This window comes from Cervus canadensis, chromosome 17 (genome assembly GCF_019320065.1).
Source record: "Cervus canadensis isolate Bull #8, Minnesota chromosome 17, ASM1932006v1, whole genome shotgun sequence".
Lineage (NCBI taxonomy): Eukaryota > Metazoa > Chordata > Mammalia > Artiodactyla > Cervidae > Cervus > Cervus canadensis.
This window is the reverse complement of record NC_057402.1, coordinates 33,749,153-33,769,458: the sequence shown is the minus strand read 5'-3', so window position 1 is coordinate 33,769,458 and position 20,306 is coordinate 33,749,153. Positions and strand designations below refer to the sequence as shown.

General features: G+C 41.0%; 2 pseudogenes; one reads left to right on the top strand and one right to left on the bottom strand.

The window, feature by feature from the left end:
- LOC122454929 overlaps positions 1–14,333 on the bottom strand; it is a 30,315-nt pseudogene extending 15,982 nt beyond the window's left edge.
- A 512-nt stretch (positions 14,334–14,845) lies between these two features.
- LOC122454928 lies at positions 14,846–16,785 on the top strand (annotated as a pseudogene).
- Positions 16,786–20,306: the final 3,521 nt, after the last annotated feature.

Below are 20,306 nucleotides of genomic sequence, written 5' to 3'. Positions count from 1 at the left end.
AGGGATTGCATTGAATCTATAGATTGCTTTGGGTAGAATAGCCATTTTGACAATATTGATTCTTCCAATCCATGAGCATGGTATGTTTCTCCATCTGTTTGTGTCCTCTTTGATTTCTTTCATCAGTGTTTTATAGTTTTCTATGTATAGGTCTTTTGTTTCTTTAGGTAGATATATTCCTAAGTATTCTATTCTTTTTGTTGCAATGGTGAATGGTATTGTTTCCTTAATTTCTCTGTTTTTTCATTGTTAGTATATAGGAATGCAAGGGATTTTTCTGTGTTAATTTTATATCCTGCAACTTTACTATATTCATTGATTAGCTCTAGTAATTTTCTGGAAGAGTCTTTAGGGTTTTCTATGTAGAGGATCATGTCATCTGCAAACAGTGAGAGTTTCACTTCTTCTTTTCCTATCTGGATTCCTTTTACTTCTTTTTCTGCTCTGATGGCTGTGGCCAAAACTTCCAACACTATGTTGAATAGTAGTGGTGAGAGTGGGCATCCTTGTCTTGTTCCTGATTTCAGGGGAAATGCTTTCATTTTTTCACCATTGAGGGTGATACTTGCTGTGGGTTTGTCATATATAGCTTTTATTATGTTGAGGTATGTTCCTTCTATTCCTGCTTTCTGGAGAGTTTTAATCATGAATGGGTGTTGAATTTTGTCAAAGGCTTTCTCTGCATCTATTGAGATAATCATATGGTTTTTATCTTTCAATTTGTTAATGTGGTGTATTACATTGATTGATTTGCAGATATTAAAGAATCCTTGCATTCCTGGGATAAAGCCCACTTGGTCGTGGTGTATGATTTTTTTAATATGTTGTTGATTTCTGTTTTTCTAATTGAAAAAAAATTTTAAAAAATTTTTACTTTTAACTTTAAGTCCCCATTACTCCTTTAATTTTCATTTTTATAACCTACTATTACATTGCAAAAAAAAAAGACCCTATTTTTAAAACAACCTTCATATATATGTATTTTATAATCTCTGTGACTTTGTTTTTGTTGTTGTTGCTGTTGTTTGTTTGTTTGCTTTCTTTTTTCCTTTTTTTCTTTTTTTTAATATTGTATTTTTGGGAATCTAACCCCTACTCAAGATTTTTAATCTTTGCTTTTTGGTATTTCTTTTTTTTTTTTTTTTTTACATGACAAACATTTTATTGCTTTTCAGTATTTCTTATCAACTTTGTACCTTTAAGAATCCAACCTTCAGTACCCATTTTTACTTGGGAGAAGCATCGCTAGCCTGATTGTTTTCTACCCATTTTGACTCTCCTTTTTCTTTACCAGGTCGCCTCTATCTCCCCCTACCCCATTTTCTTCTCTACCCAACTCGGTGAATCTCTTTGTGTGTTCTGGGCTGTGGAGAACACTTAGGGAACTGATTACTGGCTGGATCTGTCTCTCTCCTTTTGATTCCCCCTTTTACCCTCCTGGCCACCTCTGTCTCCTTCCTCCCTCTTCTCTCTGTGTAACCCCATGAACATCTCTGAGGGATCCAGAATGCGGAGAGCACATAAGGAAGTGATTACTGGCTAGCTTGCTCTCTCCCCTTTTGATATCCCCTCTGCTCCTCCTGGTCACCTCTAACTCCCTCTTCCCTCTTCTCTTCTCCATGTAACTCTGTGTACCTCTCCGGGTGTCCCTCACTGCAGAGAAGCTTTTCATCATTAACCTAGATGTTTTATCATCGGTGCTGTATAGATGGAGAAGTCTTGAGGCTACTGTAAGAAAAAGACTGAAAACCAGAGGCAGGAGGCTTAAGTCCAAATCCTGAGAATACCAGAGAACTCCTGAATCCAGGGAACATTAAATGATAGGAGCTCATCAAATGCCTCCATACCTACACTGAAACCTAGCACCACCCAAGGGCCAACAAGCTCCAGAGCAAGACATACCACGCATTCTCCAGCAACACAGGAACATAACCCTGAGCCTCAATACACAGGCTGCCCAAAGTCACACCAAACCCACTGACATCTCAAAACTTATTACTGGACACTTCATTGCACTCCAGAGAGAAGAAACCCAGCTCCACCCACCAGAACACCGACACAAGCTTCCCTAACCAGAAAACCTTGACAAGTCACCTGTCCAACCCCACCCACAGTGAGGCACCTTCACCATAAAGAAGAACCACAAACTGCCAGAATACGGAAAGGCCACCCCAAACACAGCAACATAAATAAGATGAAGAGGCAGAGAAATACCCAGCAGGTAAAGGAACAGGATGAATGCCTGCCAAACCAAACAAAAGAGGAAGAGATAGGAAGTCTACTTGATAAAGAATTCTGAATAATGATAGTGAAAACGATCCAAAATCCTAAAAACAAAATGGAGTTACAGATAAATAGCCTGGAGACAAGGATCCAGAAGATGCAAGAAAGGTTTAACAAGGACCTAGAAGAAATAATAAAGAGTCAATATATAATGAATAATACAATAAACGAGATCAAAAACACTCTGGAGGGAACCAATAGTAGAATAACGGAGGCCGAAGATAGGATAAGTGAGGCAGAAGATAGAATGGTAGAAATAAATGAAACAGAGAGGAAAAAAGAAAAAAGAATTAAAGGAAATGAGGACAACCCCAGAGACCTCTGGGACAATGTGAAACACCCCAACATTCGAATCATAGGAGTCCCAGAAGAAGAGGTCAAAAAGAAAGACCATGAGAAAATACTTGAGGAGATAATAGTTGAAAACATCCCTAAAATGGGGAAGGAAATAGCCACCCAAGTCCAAGAAACCCAGAGTCCTAAACAGGATAAACCCAAGGTGAAACACACCAACACACATATTAATCAAATTAACAAAGATCAAACACAAAGAACAAATATTAAAAGCAGCAAGGGAAGAACAACAAATGAGACACGAGGGGATTCCCATAAGGATAACAGCTGATCATTCAATAGAAACTCTTCAGGCCAGAAGGGAATGGCAGGACATACTTAAAGTGATGAAAGAAAAAAACCTACAGCCCAGATTACTCTACACAGCAAGGATCTCATTCCAATATGAAGGAGAATTCAAAAACTTTACAGACAAGCACAAGCTGAGAGAATTCAGCACCACCAAACCAGCTCTCCAACAAATGCTAAAGGATCTTCTTTAGACAGGAAACACAGAAAGGGTGTGTAAACTGGAACCCAAAACAATAAAATAAATGGCAATGGGATCATACTTATCAATAATTACCTTAAATGTAAATGGGTTGAATGCCACAACCAAAAGACAAAGACTGGCTGAATGGAGACAAAAACAAGACCTCTATATATGTTGTCTACAAGAGACCCACCTCAAAACAAGGGACACATACAGGCTGAAAGTGAAGGGCTGGAAAAAGATATTGCATGCAAATAGAGACCAAAAGAAAGCAGGAGTTAGCAATACCCATATCAGATAAAATAGACTTTAAAACAAAGGCTGTAAAAAGAGGCAAAGATGGACACTATATAATGATCAAAGGATCAATCCAAGAAGAAGATGTAACAATCAAAAATATATATACACCCAACATAGGAGCACCACAATATGGAAGACAAATGCTAACAAGTATGAAAGGGGAAATTAACAATAACACAATAATAGTGGGAGACTTTAATACTCCACTCACACCTATGGAGAGATCAACTAGACAGAAAATTAACAAGGAAACACAAACTTTAAATGATGCAATAGACCAGTTAGACCTAATTGATATCTATAAGACATTTCACCCCACAACAATGAATTTCACCTTTCTCTCAAGCACACAAGGAACCTTCTCCAGGATAGATCACATCCTGGCCCCTAAATCTAGCCTTGGGAAATTCAAAAAAATTGAAATCATTCCAGTCATCTTTTCTGACCACAGTGCAGTAAGATTAGATGTCAATTACAGGAGAAAAACTATTAAAAATTCCAAAATATGGAGGCAGAACAACCAACGAATCACAGGAGAAATCAAAAAAGAAATCAAAATATGCATAGAAACGAATGAAAATGAAAACAAAACAACCCAAAACGTATGGGACACTGTAAAGCAGTGCTAAGGGGAAGGTTCATAACAATACAGGCTTACCTCAAGAAACAAGAAAAAAGTCAAATAAATTACCTAACTCTACACCTGAAGCAACTTGAAAAGGAATAAATTATGAACTCCAGGGTTAGTAGAAGGAAAGAAATCTTAAAAATTAGGGCAGAAATAAATGCAAAAGAACCAAAAGAGATCATAGCAAAGATCAACAAAACCAAAAGCTGGTTCTTTGGGAAGGTAAACAAAATTGACAAACAGTTAGCCAGACTCATCAAGAAACAAAGGGAGAAAAATCAAATCAACAAAATTAGAAACGAAAATGGAGAGATCACAACAGACAACACTGAAATACAAAGGATCATAGGAGACTATTGTCAGCAACTCTATGCCAATAAATGGACAACTTGGAAGAAATGGACAGATTCTTAGAAAAGTATAACTTTCCAAAATTGAACCAGGAAGAAATAGAAAATCTCAACAGACCCGTCACAAGCACGGAACTTGAAACAATAATCAGAAATCTTCCAACAAACAAAAGCCCAGGACAAGACGGCTTCACAGCTGAATTCTACCAAAAATTTAGAGAAGAACTAACACCGATCCTACTCAAACTCTTCCAGAAAATTGCAGAGGAAGGTAAACTTCCAAACTCCTTCTATGAGGCCACCATCACCTTAATGCCAAAACCTGACAAAGACCCCACAAAAAAAGAAAACTATAGGCCAATGTCACTGATGAACATAGATGCAAAAATCCTTAACAAAATTCTAGCAAACAGAATCCAATAACATATTAAAAAGATCATACACCATGACCAAGTGGGCTTTATCCCAGGGATGCAAGGATTCTTTAATATCCATAAATCAATCAGTGTAATACACATTAACAAATTGAAAAATAAAAACCATATGATTATCTCAATAAATGCAGAGAAAGCCTTTGACTAAATTCAATGTCCACTTGTGAGAAAAACCCTCCAGAAAGCAGGAATAGAAGGAACATACCTCAACATAGTAAAAGCCATATATGACAAACCCTCAGCAAACATTATCCTCAATGGTGAAAAATTAAAAGCATTTCCCCTAAAGTCAGGAACAAGACAAGGGTGCCTACTCTCACCACTACTATTCAGTCGAGTTTTGGGAGTTTTGGCCACAGCCATCAGAGCAGTAAAAGAAATAAAAGAAATCCAGATTGGAAAAGAAGAAGTGAAGCTCTCACTGTTTGCAGATGACAGGATCCTCTACAAAGAAAACCCTAAAGACTCCACCAGAAAATTACAATACCTAATCAATGAATATAGTAAAGTTGCAGGATATAAAATTAACACAGAGAAATCCCTTGCATTCCTATACACTAACAATGAGAAAACAGAAAGAGAAATTAAGGAAACAATTCCATTCACCATTGCAATGAAAAGAATAAAATACTTAGGAATAAATCTATCTAAAGAAACAAAAGACCTATATATATAGAAAACTATAAAACACTGATGAAAGATATCAAAGAGGACACAAACAGATGGAGAAATATACTGTGTTCATGGCTTGGGAGAATCAATATAGTGAAAATGAGTATACTACCCAAAACAATCTATAGATTCAATGCAATCCCTATCAAGCTACCAACGATATTTTTCACAGAACTAGAACAAATAATTTCACAATTTGTATGGAAATACAACAAATCTTGAATAACCAAAGCAATCTTGAAAAAGAAGAATGGAACTGGAGGAATCAACCTGCCTGACTTCAGACTCTACTACAAAGCCACAGTCATCAAGACAGTATGGTACTGGCACAAAGACAGAAATATAGATCAATGGAACAGAATAGAAAGCCCAGAGATAAATCCACGAACCTATGGACACGTTATCTTTCACAAAGGAGGCAAGAATAAACAATGGAAAAAAGACAACCTCTTTAACAAGTGGTGCTGGGAAAACTGGTCAACCACTTGTAAAAGAATGAAACTAGAACACTTTCTAACACCATACACAAAAATAAACTCAAAATTGATTAAAGATCTAAATGTAAGACCAGAAACTATAAAACTCCTAGAGGAGAACTTAGGCAAAACACTCTCTGACATAAACCACAGCAAGGTCCTCTATGACCCACTTCCCAGAATATTGGAAATAAAAGCAAAAATAAACAAATGGGATCTAATGAAAATTAAAAGCTTCTGCACAATAAAGGAAACTATAAGCAAGGTGAAAAGACAGCCTTCAGAATGGGAGAAAATAATAGCAAATGAAGCAATGGACAAAGAATTACTCTGAAAAATATACAAGCAGCTCATGCAGCTCAATTCCAGAAAAATAAATGACCCAGTCAAAAGATGGGCCAACAGACATTTCTCCAAAGAAGACATACAGATGGCTAACAAACACATGAAAAGATGCTCAACATCACTCATTATCAGAGAAATGCAAATCAAAACCACAATGAGGTACCATTTCACACCAGTCAGAATGGCTGCTATCCAAAAGTCTACAAGCAATAAATGCTGGAGAGGGTGTGGAGAAAAGGGAACCCTCTTACACTGTTGGTGGGAATGCAAACTAGTGCAGCCACTATGGAGAACAGTGTGGAGATTTCTTAAAAAACTGGAAATAGAACTGCTATATGGCCCAGCAATCCCGCTGCTGGGCATACACACCTAGGAAACCAGAACTGAAAGAGACACATGTACCCTAATGTTCATCGCAGCACTGTTTATAATAGCCAGGACATGGAAGCAACCTAGATATCCATTGACACATGAATGGATAAGAAAGCTGTGGTACATATACACAATGGAATATTACTCAGACATTAAAAAGAATGCATTTGAATCAGTTCTAATGAGGTGGATGAAACTTGAACCTTTATACAGAGTGAAGTAAGCCAGAAAGAAAAACACCAATACAGTATACTAATGCATATATATGGAATTTAGAAATAGGGTAATGATAACCCTGTATGTGAGACAGCAAGAGAGACACAGAAGTATTGAACAGTCTTTTGGACTCTGTGGGAGAGGGGGAGGGTGGGATGATATGGGAGAATGGCATTGAAACATGCAAATTATCATACGTGAAACAAATTGCCAGTCCAGGTTGGATGCATGATACAGGATGCTCTGGGCTGGTGCACTGGGATGACCCCGAGGGATGTGATGGGGGGGAGGTGGAGGGGGGGTTCAAGATGGGGAACACATGTATACCCATGGCGGATTCAAGTCAATGTATGGCAAAACCAATACAATGTTGTAAAGTAAAGTTAATGAATTAATTAATTAATTGATTTTGAAAGGGGAAAACCTGTCACCAAGAATACTCTACTCAGCAAGGCTCTCATTCAGATTTGATGGAGAAATCAAAAGCTTTACAGACAAGGAAAAGCTGTGAGAATTCAATGCCACCAATCCATCCTTACAACAAATGCTAAAGGAATTTCTCTAGGCGGAATAAAAGGCCACAACTAGAAACAAGAAAAGTACGAATGGGAAAGCTCACCAGTTAAGACAAACATTCAGCAAAGATAGGAAATCATCTACACACAAATATGGTATCCAAACCAGCAATAATGAAAAGAGGAGATATTGGAATGCAGGATATTGGAAATGCATTTGAAATTAAGAGATCAGCAACTTAAAACAATATTATATATCAAAACTTCACAGGAACCAAACCTATAGTAGACACACACACACACACACACAAATCCAAACATGATACTAAACATAATCATCAAATCACAAGAAGAGAAAACCAAAGAGGGAGGGAAGGAAAAAGATCTACCAGAACAAATCCGAAATAATTAACAAGATGGCAATAACATATGTATCAATAGTTACCTTAACTATAAAAGCATTAAATGCTCCAACAAAGACACAGACTTGCTGAATGGATACAAAAATAAAGCCCATATATGTGCTGTCTACAGAAGACCCACATCAGATATAGGCACACATAAAAACTGAAAGTGAGGGGATGGAAAAAGTTGTTCCATGCAAGTGGAGATCAAAAGAAAGCTGGAGTAGCAATACTCATATCCAACAAAATAAATTTAAAATAAAGACTGTTACAAGAGACAAAGTAGGACACTGCATAATGATCAAGAGATCAATCGAAGAAGAAAATATAACAATTGTAAATATATATCCACCCAACATAGGAGTACCTCAATATATGAGGGAAATGCTAATAGCTGTAAAAGGAGACATCTATATTTTATTATACTGATAATATTATCCTAAAAACTAAAGGGTTTTTTCCTCTTTTGTTATTTACTATTTCTTAGTCATGAAGTCTTGTATCCTTATGTGTTTGCTGAGCTATTTGTATTTGGCTATATGCTTGTCACTATACTTGAAAAATAACTTTTCAGGTGTATTTCGAATTTTGAATAAGTGAATTTCTCCTAGATTTGCCATAGATTCTGCCAGGTACTTTGGAACACAATCCATAAGCACAATAACAGAAATTCAAGGCTTGAGAGTCCATTAAAAATTCCAGGTAATTGCAAACTTTCAAGAAATTATTTGCAGTTACTAACTCAATACCTCTTTTTTGTTAATTTGAGCATGTAGACTTTTAAGTTCACAGCTTATTGTGGGGAGGGTTTGACTAGACGTGTCTGTCTAGTCTAGACCTCATGATCTTTGATTTCTACACCATCATTTAAGTGCTCTTCAAACAGAAGCTCAAGTTCTGTGGATTTAGCAAACACTCTCAGAGAAATAGAGCTACCTGTCTTGATTCCCATTATTCCTTCTGTTTTAACCTACTAATAACTCTTGCATCGGGAGTTCTTCAAGGCTTTTAAGGTTTCCATACATTTTAAACAAGTTTGTTTGGGGGTTGGTTTTGGTGGGAGAATTGGCATGAAATCCTAGTCACTGTTAATGAAACCCCCTGAACATCTCTATACCCAGATCATTAGGATCATATTTTACTTCCCTTTTCTCACATGGACTCTCTGTTCTTCATACTTCCCCCTTAGTTTAGATTAGAGTAACATTTTAAAGACAAAATAAACACTTAAAAAACTTACATAACAGTGAAAAGAGACAAAGAAGGACACTACATAATGATCAAAGGATCAATCCAAGAAGAAGATATAACAATTATAAATATATATGCACCCAACATAGGAGCACCACAATATGTAAGGCAAACGCTAACGAGTATGGAAGAGGAAATTAATAGTAACACAATAATAGTGGGAGACTTTAATACCCCACTCACAACTATGGATAGATCAACTGGACAGAAAATTAACAAGGAAACACAAACTTTAAATGACACAATGGACCAGCTAGACCTAATTGATATCTATAGGACATTTCACCTCAAAACAATCAATTTCACCTTTTTCTCAAGCGCACATGGAACCTTCTCCAGGATAGATCACATCCTGGCCCCTAAATCTAGCCTTGAGAAATTCAAAAAAATTGAAATCATTCCAGTCATCTTTTCTGACCACAGTGCAGTAAGATTAGATCTCAATTACAGAAAAAAAAATTATTAAAAACTCAAACATATGGAGGCTAAATAACACACTTCTGAATAACCCACAAATCATAGAAGAAATCAAAAAAGAAATCAAAATATGCATAGAAATGAATGAAAACGAAAACAAAACAACCCCAAACCTATGGGACACTGTAAAAGCAGTGCTAAGGGGAAGGTTCATAGCATTACAGGCTTACCTAAAGAAACAAGAAAAAAGTCAAATAAATAACATAACTCTACACCTAAAGCAACTAGAGAAGAAAGAAATGAAGAACCTCAGGGTTAGTAGAAGGAAAGAAATCTTAAAAATTAGGGCAGAAATAAATGCAAAAGAGACCATAGCAAAAATCAACAAAGCTAAAAGCTGGTTTTTTAAAAAAATAAACAAAATTGAGAATTAGCAAGACTCATTATGAAACAAAGGGAGAAGAACCAAGTTAACAAAATTAGAAATGAAAATGGAGAGATCACAACAGACAACACTGAAATACAAAGGATCATAAGAGACTACTACCAGCAGCTCTATGCCAATAAAATGGACAACTTGGAAGAAATGGCGAAACTCTTAGAAAAGTATAACTTGCCAAAACGGAACCAGAAAGAAATAGAAGATCTTAACAGACCCATCACAAGCAAGGAAATCGAAACTGTAATCAGAAATCTTCCAGCAAACAAAAGCCCAGGACAAGATGGCTTCACAGCTGAATTCTACCAAAAATTTAGAGAAGAGCTAACACCCATCTTACTCAAACTCTTCCAGAAAATTGCAGAAGGTAAACTTCCAAACTCTTTCTATGAGGCCACCATCACCCTAATTCCAAAACCAGACAAAGATGCCACAATAAAAGAAAACTACAGGCCAATGTCACTGCTGAACACAGATGCAAAAATCCTTAAGAAAACTCCAGCAAACAGAATCCAACAACATATTAAAAAATATCATACATCATGACCAAGTGGGCTTTATCCCAGGAATGCAAGGATTCTTTAATATCTGCAAAATCAATCAATGTAATACACCACATTAACAAATGAAAGATAAAAACCATATGATTATCTCAATAAATGCAGAGAAAGCCTTTGACAAAATTCAATGTCCATTTGTGATAAAAACTCTCCAGAAAGAAGGAATAGAAGGAACATACCTCAACATAATAGAAGCTATATATGACAAAACCACAGCAAGCATCACCCTCAATGGTGAAAAAATGAAAGCATTTCCTCTGAAATCAGGAACAAGACAAGGGTGCCCACTCTCACCACTACTATTCAACATAGTTTTGGAAGTTTTGGCCACAGCCATCAGAGCAGAAAAAGAAGTAAAAGGAATCCAGACAGGAAAAGAAAAAGTGAAACTCTCTCTCTTTGCAGATGACATGATCCTCTACATAGAAAACCCTAAAGACTCTTCCAGAAAATTACTAGAGCTAATCAAAGAATATAGTAAAGTTGCAGGATATAAAATTAACACACAGAAATCCCTTGCATTCCTATACACTAACAATGAGAAAACAGAAAGAGAAATTAAGGAAACAATTCCATTCACCATTGCAACAAAAAGAATAGAATACTTAGGAGTATATCTACCTAAAGAAACAAAAGACCTATACATAGAAAACTATAAAACACTATTGAAAGAAATCAAAGAGGACACAAACAGATGGAGAAATATACCGTGTTCATGGATTGGAAGAATCAATATTGTCAAAATGAGTATACTACCCAAAGCAATCTATAGATTCAATGCAATCCCTATCAAGCTACCAACGGTATTTTTCACAGAACTAGAACAAATAATTTCACAATTTGTATGGAAATACAAAAAACCTTGAATAGCCAAAGTAATCTTGAGAAAGAAGAATGGAACTGGAGGAATCAACCTGCCTGACTTCAGACTCTACGACAAAGCCACAGTCATCAAGACAGTATGGTACTGGCACAAAGACAGAAATATAGATCAATGGAACAGAATAGAAAGCCCAGAGATAAATCCACAAACCTATGGACACGTTATCTCTCACAAAGGAGGCAAGAATATACAATGGAAAAAAGACAACCTCTTTAACAAGTGGTGCTGGGAAAACTGGTCAACCACTTGTAAAAGAATGAAACTAGAACACTTTCTAACACCATACACAAAAATAAACTCAAAATGGATTAAAGATCTAAATGTAAGACCAGAAACTATAAAACTCCTAGAGGAGAACATAGGCAAAACACTCTCCAACATAAACCACAGCAGGATCCTCTATGACCCACCTCCCAGAATATTGGAAACAAAAGCAAAACTAAACAAATGGGGCCTAAGTAATCTTAAAGGCTTTTGCGCAACAAAGGAAACTATAAGCAAGGTGGAAAGACAGCCCTCAGATTGGGAGAAAATAATAGCAAATGAAGCAACAAAGGATTAATCTCAAAAATATACAAGCAGCTCATGCAGCTCAATTCCAGAAAAATAAACGACCCAATCAAAAAATGGGCCAAAGAACTAAACAGACATTTCTCCAAAGAAGACATACAGATGGCTAACAAACACATGAAAAGATGCTCAACATCACTCATTATTAGAGAAATGCAAATCAAAACCACAATGAGGTACCATTTCACGCCAGTCAGAATGGCTGCTATCCAAAAGTCTACAAGCAATAAATGCTGGAGAGGGTGTGGAGAAAAGGGAACCCTCTTACACTGTTGGTGAGAATACAAACTAGTACAGCCGCTATGGAGAAGAGTGTGGAGATTTCTTAAAAAACTGGAAATAGAACTGCCATATGACCCAGTGATCCCACTCCTGGGCATACATGCCGAGGAATCCAGATCTGAAAGAGACACATGCACCCTAATGTTCATCGCAGCACTGTTTATAATAGCCAGGACATGGAAGCAACCTAGATGTCCATCAGCAGATGAATGGATAAGAAAGCTGTGGTACATATACACTATGGAATATTACTCAGCCATTAAAAGGAATTCATTTGAACCAGTTCTAATGAGATGGATGAAACTGGACCCCATTATACAGAGTGAAGTAAGCCAGGCTTGATAAAGACCAATACAGTATACTAACGCATATATATGGAATTTAGAAAGATGGTAATGATAACCCTATATGCAAAGCAGAAAAAGAGACAGAGATGTACAGAACAGACTTTTGGACTCTGTGGAAGAAGGCGAGGGTGGGATGTTTCAAGAGAACAGAATCAAAACATGTATATTATCTATGGTGAAACAGATCACCAGCCCAGGTTGGATGCATGAGACAAGTGCTCGGGCCTGGTGCACTGGGAAGACTCAGAGGGATGGGATGAAGAGGGAGGTGGGAGGGGGGATTGGGATGGGGAATACATGTAAATCCATGGCTGATTCATGTCAATTTATGGCAAAAACCACTACAATATTGTAAAGTAATTAGCCTCCAACTAATAAAAATAAATGGAAAAAAAAGTAAAAAAAAAAACTTACATAACAATAAATTAAAATTATCCAAAGGCACTAAGTAAAATAGTTATACCATTTTTGCTTGTTTTCCTATTTTCTGCCTATATCTTTTTGAAATGCATAAGGAAGTTTCATGAGGTTGCAATCATTTACAATGGGATAGAAAAGGAATTAAGTTCTTGGCAGCTTTAGAAAAAGCGTCAAGCTGTGTATATTTGTATATGGGGAGAAGATCCTTAACTTTCATGTGATTTTTCAAGTGGCCTTATCACAATCCATAAAAGGTTGAGAACTGTATTGGTGTTCAATTCTGACATTTTTGCAAACATTTACTGTATTGTAGGGCTTTCTGAGCCAACACAGAGTCTTCCAAGTATTTTATGTGTGTCTTCCAACCCCTTGTGTTACTCTACAGAACTCTCCCATCCTTTCCTTTCAATGGTGAGTGTCCCCTTCTTCATGTCTCACAGGTAGCACAGCAGTGAGGTGCCTCCTTCTTAGGAGCTAGCGCCCATGGAGCAGAGATGGGTTTAGGTTGACAGGTCTATCATGGATGAATAGGACCTGAGATGTTTTTCCACAGGGTCTGAGGGCTGTCAACAAAATCAAGTCACTGGGCTTTGTCTGCAGGCAGGGAAACTTCTGGGACACAAAAACATTCACCTCAGGAGGAGGCAGAAAAATAGAAGTCATCCCCAGTGTCATGATGCACTGAGAGTTTGTTGGGGGCTCAAGTGACCTGAGAGAGAAATGGTCAGTGGCAGAGCCTCACTCTTCCCTTTTCTTTCTCTGGCCGTGCTCTCCACCCACCCAGGAGCAGAGCTCCTCAGGGCGCTTGAGAGCTTCTAGAAAGAAGTGGGAGCAGCAAGGGTCTGGGTGGGGCTCAGGACCAGGGGGTGAAGACACGCAGGTTCCATTCCCCGAGGGAGGAGGAGGAAGCAGACAGGTCCCAGCCTTGGTGCCTGTGAGGACATCATTGAATGTGGTGGGTTTGGGGTTCTGGGGCACAGTGCCCAGCCCTGCTCCAGTGCCCTGGGCTCCCATTTCTGTGGCCGCCTCTGACTCAGCAGCTGTGTGGGTTAGTGCACTGAAGGCTTCGGTTACTGCCTTCCCCCAGGTCCCTGGCAGTTGGTGGGCAAGCCTCTTGGGCAGCTCTGGGTGATGAAACTTATCCCAGCAGCAGGAGATGGGACTGCGAATTCTCGAGCCCCCACCCCCCACCCTCACCTTTCCTCCCTCTCCCCGGGGCTCAAAGTCGGGCAGGAGGAAGTAGGGGCAGCAACTGACTGGGCAGCCTCGCCGGGAAGATGCGGCCACTCCTGCTCCTGGTGCCCTTCTCCTGTTCCCCAGGGCTCAGGCAGGTGAATGCCCATTCCCACCCTCAGGGAACAGGCCCAACTCCACCCCATAGACTCTGAAGTCAGACCCCCAGGCACTTGCTAGCCCTGTATCACTGGGCAGCTTGCATGAGTCCACAGTTTCTCAGCTTCAGATTCTGACGGCAAAAATTATATCAAGCCTACCTGGAGAGTCAATATGAGAGTTAAGTAACAGAGTGTACATATAGCTCTCAGAACCACCCTTGTATATACTACCTGCTATATAAACATGCTCTTTGAACTGAGTTGCAGCCCCTGTGTCAGAGTCTAGCGGATCAAGATACAACGATAGTGGGCCCATTAGCCCATCTCTAGATCCTTAAATTCATGAGCTGGACACACAGGGATCTGGAAAGTTCCCTGAGGAAGAAAGTGCCACAGAACTTCAGGTTTTGGGCCCCTCCAGAAAGCTCTGGGTTTGCCATCCCCACAGCAGAGAAACTCTCCTGTGAGGGAGCCTGCCGCTGGCCCTTCCTTCCAGGCAGGTGGGAGGGCGCTGAGGCTGGATGGAGAGCCAGCAGCACTTCCTGCAGGGTCCTGGAGCCGCCCCCAATTCTGCACCCTGCAGACCCCATTCTCACCAACCACCAGCTCACCCTGCCCCTGCAGCATCTCTCCTGCTCCCCAACTTCCAGTCTTTCTGGAGCCACCAAGCTGGTGTCCACACACCTGCCAGTGCAGAGATAATCCTAGTGCTTCCTTCCAGGGCAGATCATCGGAGGCCGAGAGACCAGGCCCCATTCCCACCCCTACATGGCATATATTCAGACCCTGACACCAGCGGGTCTGACCATTTGTGGGGGGTTCCTGGTGCCAGAAGACTGTGGTGACGGCAGCTCGCTGCTTGGGAAGGTGAGACATTAAAGAGCTTCTAGGCACCTGCAAAGCAGGTCCAGAAGAGTTCATGAGAGGAGCCACTGAAGGCAGCTTTCTTGCAATGAACGGATGAAAAAAGACCAGGAGAAGGCCTGTGTGAATGGAGAGAAGGGAGGATCTGATCAGAAAGAATAAGAGGGGGAGATGGAAGGTACACCATGGGGCTCAAAATGTGAATTCAAGCTCTTTCTCAATTTCTTGTAGGGGATGCAAAATTTAAGGTCACTGAATTTCCCACCACCCCCATCTCAAGGCTGGGGAGACCTAAGGCAGGGAGTTCAGCCCCAGAGCCCTCCTGTCTCTTGGTTCCCTTAGCTGAGGTCTCGCTACCCTGGGCAGTCACTTGACCTATATTGGGGACCATGGTTCCTGCAGCTCAAACCTACCTCTAGGCTCCCTTTCCTTTGCAGCCAAATAAATGTCATCTTGGGGATCCACAGTGTCACCGCTTCTGAATGGACGCAGCTGCTCATCCCTGTTCCCAGACCCATCCCCCACCCCAGATACAATCAGCGGAACAACCGGAATGACATCATGTTACTGCAGGTAAGGACCCTCTGGTTCTTCACCTGGGTGACTTTCTCCCAGCCTGGGGGCCTTCATGTGTCCTGGGACCATGGAGGGGGAATCAGGGCTGACTCCCAGGGTGGTGGTGGGCATGGGGTGAGCATACAGTCCCTGAGTGCCTGCACACTTCCTGCCAGCTGGCGTACAGAGTCAGACAGAATGAAGCCGTGAAGCTGGTAGCTCTGCCTCAGACAGAGGAAATGCTGGGCCCTGGACCCAGTGCACTGTGGTTGGCTGGGGCCTCAGCGGACTGAACAGGAGAGCAGTCACACTCCAGGAGGTGCAGCTGACAATTCAGAGGGATGGAGAGTGTCACAGTCGCTTCGATTTCTACACTGGCCAAAAGCAGATCTGTGTAGGGGGCCCAAGAGAGGGGAAGTCCACCTTCCTGGTAAGACAATGTAGGGTCTGCTGACAGTGCCTGAGACAGGGGGCCCTGGGCAGAATGGGCAGGGGGACAGATTCCATCTCCATGGCTACAGCCTGCGGTCCACACCAAAGTGACATGGGGTGGGGAGGGGGGCTTTTCCCCATCCATCTGGTCTCTGGGGGAATAGGAGAAGGACCAGACACACAGGATGTTCATGTGCATTGTTTTCCTGGGGCCAGTGAAGGTACCTTCACCTGGATGGGGCTGGGGAAGCAACCACAGTCAGGGCTGAAGCCCAGTGATGGGAAAATTCAGAAGCTTTTCTTCTGCACCCCACCACCCTCCCATCTCACACACAGCCAGCACTGGAAGGAGCTCTCCTCAACCCCCATCTTCTCTGAGGGTTGGGAGAGGGCCACAGGAGTGGGGAGTCCTGGAAAACGGAGTGTCCCTTCCCTCCTCTGCCTGTGGGGGGACTCTGGGGGCCCCCTCATGTGTAACAATGTGGCCCAGGGCATTGTCTCCTATGGAGACAGGATGGGGACCCCTCCAGCAGTCTTCACCAGAATTTCCAGCTTCCTGCCCTGGATAAGGAGAACAATGAGACGCTTCAAAGAGTGGAGACCAGAGTGACATCCCACGAGACTGAGTCTCCTTCTCTGGGGCAGAGCCCACCCAGCTCCAGAGCATATCCCAGAGCCTTAATAAACGTCCTCATCTGGAGTGGAAATAACTGATTTCTAATGTGTTCATTAAACATTATTTGTGCACAACAAAGTGTGCCAGAACTGAGGGTGAGCTTCATCAGGAAGATGGGGTCTCTTTCCCAGGACAAGTGAATCCCGATTCCTACTGTCCTGGGGTCAGCATGAGCTTCTTCCCTGCTCCCAGCCACCCATTCCTCCATGTCCCTTCTACCCACAGCCTGGGGAGGAATGGAGGGACCTACCTCTCCCCAGAGTAAGGCTTTTTATTCTCTACCCACTAGAGTATTAAAGAGACTGCACACTAGGTATTAAAGTGTACCCCCAAACCACATACCATTGGTGTGAGAAGGATGAGTCGGACAGACAGGCAAACCAAAGGGACAACTGAAATTCTAAGCAAGCTCCAGTTTTACCCAGAGGGATCGGATGGGGAGGAAGGTGAGAGGGGGTATCGGGATGGGGAACACATGTAAATCCATGGCTGACACATGCCAATGTATGGACAAAACCACTACAATATTGTAAAGCGATTAGCCTCCAACTAATAAAAATAATGGAAAAAAAAAATGAACACACTGGCAAACCAATAAACAAAAGTTCTATGTGAGGCCCAATTCAATATATGGTGAATAATTCTTAAACCACTAGGAAACAATAAACTTTTAATAAGTGTCATTGAAACGAAACAGAACCACTGGGGATAAAAGATACAGTTGGGTCCATACTTCTTACCATAATCCAAGATAACACTCAAATGGGATCAAAAATCTAAATGTTAAAAATCCAACCATGCAAGTACTAGGAGAAAGAAAAAAGAAGATTTACTCTCTTAAAAATATCTAACAAACACCCATATCAAAGTTGCACTTTTCACAATGGCCAAGAGATGGGAGCAACCCAAGTGTCTGTGGACAGCCAGAGTCTTACTCCTAAATCCTTTCCCATACAAATCCTCACTGTGCTGTAGACCGTTGTTCTCATTTTCATTGTGATGAGAATCTCCTTCTGGGTTTGTTACTCTAAAATAAAACAAACCTCCACACAATATGTTGACTAAAATAAAATGCCTTTTACCCTGAAGATTAACCCATGACTAATGCATCAATATTATATTGAAATAAAGGATTTCTGAGGTAACATAATTTAAACCCAAGCTTTTAACACCTTAAGGTAACTGTACAGAATCAGCTAGGAGGTTCTACATCTATCAAAATGTTAACTGCTCCTTGCAGTGTTACATTTCCCACCTGAATTCTTGCAGTTTCCATAATCTGAAATGGAATGATCCATACACATGTATCAAATCCAACTGGCTCTACACAGATATGCTTTGGTAAATTTGTCTGTTATGTTTATGGGTAGTTCCTGTCAAAAAGTCATCTGCCTAAATTTCAGTGTACGTCACTTTCCACAAAACATCATAGCGATAGTGTCTCGGGGCACTGGGGAAGTGGTGCTGCTGGAATAAGCCAGGCCTCTGGGGACAGAGGGGCTTCCCTTGTGGCTCAGCTGGTAAAGAATCTGCCTGCAGTGCGGGAGACCTGGGTTCATCCCTGGGTTGGGAAGATCCCCTTTAGAAGGGAAAGGCTACCCACTCCAGTATTCTGGCCTGGAGAATTCCATGGACTGTGTAGTTCATGGGGCTGCAAAGAGTCAGACATGACTACACGACTTTCACTGAAGACAGGGACAGTCACTTACCTCCTTCAGCCCCAGGGGTTAGGAGATCGGCCAGTAAGAACAGGAGCAACAGTGTCTTCTCTGAAAAGCTGAGCAGGTCTGAAGCGGCGTGCGAGTTCTCCTTTCAGGTTTTTTCAATCCTGAGTTTAAAAGGGCAGGCTCGGGCACCACCAATTTGCTCCTGGTTCTATTGATTCTCAAGACATGAGCGTTCATCAGAAAAGTCTGTGTGGTGAGGGTGTTACAGGAGCTGCATTCTTAGGCCCTTGATAGCACGACCAAATTCATCTAGAGAAAGTCCTGGATGGACTTTCTGAACAGAGAAAGGAGTTGGGGCAGGGGGTGCGGCTGGTGGCATTAATCAGAAATGGTGTCCCCTTCCTCTAATTTTGATCCTCCAAGACCATAAATCTGACCCCACCATGCCTTGAATTTGTCATTAGGTATCAAAAAGCAAACAACTATCCAATTATATTCTGTTGAACTTCACTTTTTTGGGATAGCTGAAGAGGTTTGTTGTTGTTATCTTTATAAAGGCAAAATTACCAAGCAAAAGTCTTTCCTGGAACACATTAGGCAAGAGCCTAGCCATCCATTAGCTTCTTGGTAGTTTCAGGTAACTGCAAACTGTTGGGGATGGGGGTGAGGACCAGAGACTGTGGATGAAGTGGAGGTGGGGTGTCAGTGAGAGCACCTGGAAGATAAGGTAGTGACAGAATAGAGAGTTTGAGAAGATGGGTTTGACAGATAAATGCACCCAAAATTATTTTATGGCCCAGTCCCAGGTAGCCCTTATAAAGCCAGTATTGTTCTCAACTTGTTGATATTTCAAAGCTTTAAAAGACCCCAATATTAAAGTAGTTGGGAAGCAGGTAGTAACAGCAAGAGGATAAACAAACTTCGTCGTTCATTCTAAGTTTTCCGGGTCATTCCTGTCCCTCCTAGCCCAGGTAATGTGGGTTCCAGGAAAGACCATGACGTGGGCAAAGGTTCTGCCCACCAAGGCTCCTTGTTCCTGGTCAGGAACCAGGCATATTTGCTCATGCAGTTCTCTGCACATGGGTGTGTAAGCATTGTCAGCCTTAAGGGCAAGTTCCAAGCTATGATTCTACTTAGAATACATGCAATCAGACAAACAGTTTAAATTACTTTTATTTGTTCTTTTATAATTTAATATAGATATGAGAAGACTTCAGAATCTCATCTCAAACTGGACATAATGTTTAAGATACTTCGCATGTATTGGCTCCGTCTTACCCGTAAGGAGGAACATGTATCTTCTCATTTTCACTCTCTGCCCCAGACATGACAGTTAAAGGGGATACATGGCTTCTTACCTTTGATGGTTTACCTCTCTTCCCCACCACCAATTTGCAAACCTCAAGTATGCTCAGCAGTGTTGTAGTAATCTATTAAACCAGTGTGTTGACACATTGGGCTTTAATGTACCTATAAAATATTATTTACAATGTTTGGGGAAGTATGGAAAATCAAAGAGGATAAACTAATTTTAGCCCAAAGCAGGTGTTTATCATTTTAATGCATCTTGTCACATGGAACCATGAGAGTTTTCACAATTTCTGTAGCTGGTTTCCTGTGCATTTGGCAGTGCCATCACAGTTTTCTGACAGACAGCTTTCCTCTGAGCTATTTGGACTCCACCTTGGACTACACTTGCACCCTACACGTGGCTCAGGCCTCCCTTCTCCAGGGTTCCCCGTGGATCCACATAATGTTGATCAGCAATTTCTCTCTGTTCTCCTTCTC